Here is a 4320-nt window from a genome sequence, read left to right as displayed (position 1 = left end):
AGAGTATTGAGAGAAGAGCCATTTCTCCCTCCTTTCTATCTTCACTTCTTGTAGTGAATTCAAATGGGGCTGACCAAGACATGGCAACCTCAGATATATGCCACTGCATAGATAGGTTACATATATATACACACATACTTCCTTAAAAGTATAGATTAAAAGTAGGTTTCACCTTTATTTTTGATGCAGAAGATGATAGAGTCTTGAAGAACTAAAAATATCCTGACACCAAGAGAAGGGAAGAAACTGAATAAAGAGAAGAAAGCAAACAAGCAAGAACCTAAATAATGTGATACCAACCTACCCATCACTCATTGACACCTGCTCCATCAGTATCTTTAGTACAGCTCAAAAGGAAACAGTAATTCAGTGGAAACTGCACAGCTGTAAGTTTAATCAACACATATACCCTTCCAGAGACTGGAAAATCCAAATGCGCTCAATACTTTTCAGCTTTGCTTATTGCTAGTTTTCTAGGAGTGGCTAGAGGGTGCAATTAGGTTCCCCATGTGCCATGTTGAGTGGCTTCACATAGCAACACAAGCATTTACTGGAGTGTTTAAATGTCTAATATGTGTGGGTATATTGGAAGCACCACGGAGAAGAACTGTAACAGGGGTGTGTGATTTCAAAACCCAGCAACAACCACTGTTTTGTGATACTATGCCATTTAATACTGCTGTTTATTCACCCTGCAGCATCTCTTGGGCCTCTATAGAAAAAAGAATGTGAGCCTTAAGCTGCAGAGGATCCAGAGAATAAAAACCTTTCTGATGATCTTATGCATGTTACTTAACTGACTTTTTTTTTTCTTTTTTTTTTTTTTTTGCTTTTTTTGTTATTGTTTATCCAGTTTTCTTGAATATGGGACTGAGGCAGGATAGGGAAATTCTTGTTCTCTGTGTGAGGATACTAAAATGAAAATTAGCATATGCAAATATGGTCTGTGTAGGATTAGTGTTAGTAAGAAAAGTAAAAGAAAGCCCCTGCACTACACAAACAAAACTGTGACAGTCAGCTGTAGGTTCTGAAGTATTCATTTGAATATCCATACTTCACTATCTATTTACTTTTTATAAAAAGGCCTCTCACGCCTGTCCATATTTGCAAAGAAATAGTTGCTTTCAAGTCTCAGATCTTCAGAAGTCAGCAGAGGAGTGCAACGATGGCTACAGCATGAATCTGGAATGAGCTGGACTTCAAAGCTTCGTTAGAGAGCTTTCAAACACAGTAAATATATCCTTGTGTACTGCTTACAGATGCAGCTGCTTATAATAATTTGGAAAGCTAACATGTTTATTAGAAGCCCAGATAAAAAAAACAAAACACAACAACAACCCAAAACGAAAACCAAAACCAAAACAAACACCAAAACCAAAACAAACAAGAGAGAAACATGGAAGATACTTTCATCTGACTCCTCTGACCTAGATGCAGCAACACACACAATCCTTTGGAAGCTCCCCTTCATTAGCATCTACCCTCATGGAGCAATTCTCTCCCTCAGTTAAGCCACCGGGGCCAGCAAGTAAGTGCAAGAGAAGATGCCCTTGATGCAAAATTAAGTAATTGCATTTAATTGAATCCAAGCTCTCTAAATGAAGATTTGGAAAGTGGGTTGTGTTGTTTGGTCTGTGCCTTTCTTTCCCTGGAGGGCAGTGTGGCACCTCTGGCAGATGATACAATGCTGAAAGCAACCAGGTGCATGGATGTGTCTCCAAGCCGTGTCTCAGAGAAGATGGCTGGTTCCACTGCTGCTCTCCGTGTCCGAATGTGCTGCTTTGCCCCATGCTGTGCCGGGCCAGAATGGCTAGGGCCTTGAAAATATCTGGGGTTAGAAAAACATCCTCTACCCTGTGTTTCCCTGGTCTCTGGCTATGATTCTATTTCACAGCTTGAGCACCCTCCTCTCCTCATTCAGCTTGTGTCTGGCGGGTGGTGGCGGGAGGCAGTTGGGGATGCTGCAAGGCTGGCAGCTGCCCACAGCCTGGCAGGGGCTCACAGAGCTCCTGTGATCAGTGCAGCACTGAATTTGTGGTTGGGAGAGGCACTTTGAGATCTTTTTGTCCTGCCAGTTGTTTATAAAGACCAAACTGACAAAAAAAAAAAAAAAAAAACAACACCAAAACACACAAAACTAAAACAAAAAACCAACCCCCAAAATAACATAGCACTAGTTTTTGATTCCTGTCCAAACTCTTGCACTTCACTGCAAACTACCCCTACCTCCCTTTTTAACCTAATCTACTCCTATTCTTTTTTTTCTCCCTTTTCTCCTCTCAGTTCAAAACATCTCCAGCCACAGGTTATCTCCCTGCACAGAATATGATTACCAATGACTGCTGCTGCCTTCTGCAGAAGAAAAGCCAAGGCTTCACTAATTTGACGCCACCTGTACCTCATACTCCTGAAATGGGCCCTTCTGAAAGCCTGGAAATCACTATGGGGTTTTTTGCCCCAGAACCACGTTGCCAGATGTTACTCAGATGAGCCAAGCCTAGTGGCACAGGGGTCTGAGCTCAAGCACTGCCATGCCTCAGCATGGGGCAAATGCTCTGGGGAAGGCTGAATGTGTCCCTGTTACAATGACAGGCAGCTGAGGTGACAAACACCATCAGATCCACAAACCTTCTCCAGCCAAGTGAGACCAAGGACCCAGTAACCACTCAGTCACAGGCTTTCTCCCCTCTTTACACCCATGCAGTGGAGAAGACACACTCCCAAAGTCCTCCTGTCACCTCCACAGGAGATGTTCCTTCAGCTTCTTGTAGAATGCAGGCAGGAGCATGGCAGAGCTCTTCAATCTATTCTTTCCTCTTTCTCTGCTTGGGTTAGAAAGTGCTACATCCTGGAATGACTGTGGGCAGCTCCTTTGAAGAAGCAAGCCCAGGGACTCATAAATCCAGGGGTTAGCTGAGAGTCAAGAATTCAGGACTGACCTACACTGGTGGAGCTGTATTTCCAAGGGAGCAAAGATGCACAGCCCTGTGCCTACGCTCCCCTTGGCTTTCTCATGTAACCTGAACGTGTCCCTAGCTGTTTGCTCTTGTTTTTCACTCTGAAATGCATAACCAAGCAGACCCTCATATCCCTGACACTGTGAGATTATGGCACTTTGGAGACCAGAGTCTTGGTCCTCATTCACCCACTGAACTACTCTGTCACCACGAAGAAACCATTTCATCCCTGCATCACCCCATAGAGACTGTCGCCTCTTCAGGACATCCAACCTCACCCAAGGGAGCACTACACCTTGCAAAGAAAGGATCTAGTCGTGGTCAGGATTAGATGATACCAGTAGAATATTTATAAGTAAAAGAACTTACACAGACAAAGAACTGGGGGGGAGGGGAAGGGGAGAAGTCAATTCTAGCAGTAATAGTTGTTTTTCACTACCAAATTTTTCCATATTAGTAATTTTTTCATGTAGTTGGATTTAATCCACTTCCACAATGGTTTAACCTAAAACAGAATAGGATTAAATGTGTTTATATGGAGATTTAATTCTATTAAACTCTAATAACTATTACTGGTTATATTTTCTCTATAAATAAGAACAGAAATACACCTCATGCAATCTGACATTCCTCAGCAAATTAGGAGCAGCTTATTTTGGATGAGCTACTTCAGTTGTCCCTGACCCTTTTCAGAGACGCTACACATAGGCCTGTCCAAACCTATGTCCCAGGAATAGACAAACCCCAAAGGAGTTAATCAGAAGAAACTGAATTAACTGTGTTTATCAGTGCACCTCAGAGTAAAGAGCCATACTCTGGTCTTACGGCAAGTGCTAAATTCATTAATGTGATGGAGATTCAGTGTAGGGCTTCATTTCCTTTATAGATGGGATTGTGAAAGACTGCCTCATATGACACAAATCCTGTCTCATGAGACCAGGTTCCTGTTTTTCTTGTTTTTAATGTATTTATTTTGGGAAGGAGGAAGAATGCAGGTGATGTTAATTATTGAGCTGGCAAAGGTTAACTGGAAGTTAACTGATGGTCAACCCTGGGAACTGAAGTATTTGGGTTATCTATAAGGCAGGCACACAGGAGACAGCAGCAACTTGAGACTCTCCATTTGATCTTAACCCCAACCTCTTTTCCCTCCCCTCTGTACCCACAGGTAACTTGGCATAACTGTGAACTCAGCTCATCACCACTTCCAAAGGGGGACCTTACTGAAAGGACAAGCAATGGGTACATTACTGCTGCAGCAGCTCCTGTGAGGTGCCAGCTTGTATAACTGAACCGAAAGCCAAGTGCAGACGAGGGCAGCAGCAATGAGAGGTCAGGGAGCCAGCTCAAGGCTGAGACACAC

General features: G+C 43.1%; 1 protein-coding gene across 1 annotated transcript in view; it reads right to left on the bottom strand.

The window, feature by feature from the left end:
* The window catches only part of LOC104405395 (potassium voltage-gated channel subfamily H member 5-like), a 55723-nt gene that overhangs the window by 1041 nt on the left and 50362 nt on the right, over positions 1-4320 (bottom strand). The window lies entirely within an intron of this gene.

Source organism: Nestor notabilis, unplaced genomic scaffold (genome assembly GCF_000696875.1).
Source record: "Nestor notabilis isolate BGI_N333 unplaced genomic scaffold, ASM69687v1 scaffold380, whole genome shotgun sequence".
Taxonomy (NCBI): domain Eukaryota; kingdom Metazoa; phylum Chordata; class Aves; order Psittaciformes; family Psittacidae; genus Nestor; species Nestor notabilis.
Note: the sequence above shows the minus strand (reverse complement) of the source record. Positions and strands in the feature narration are given on the sequence as shown.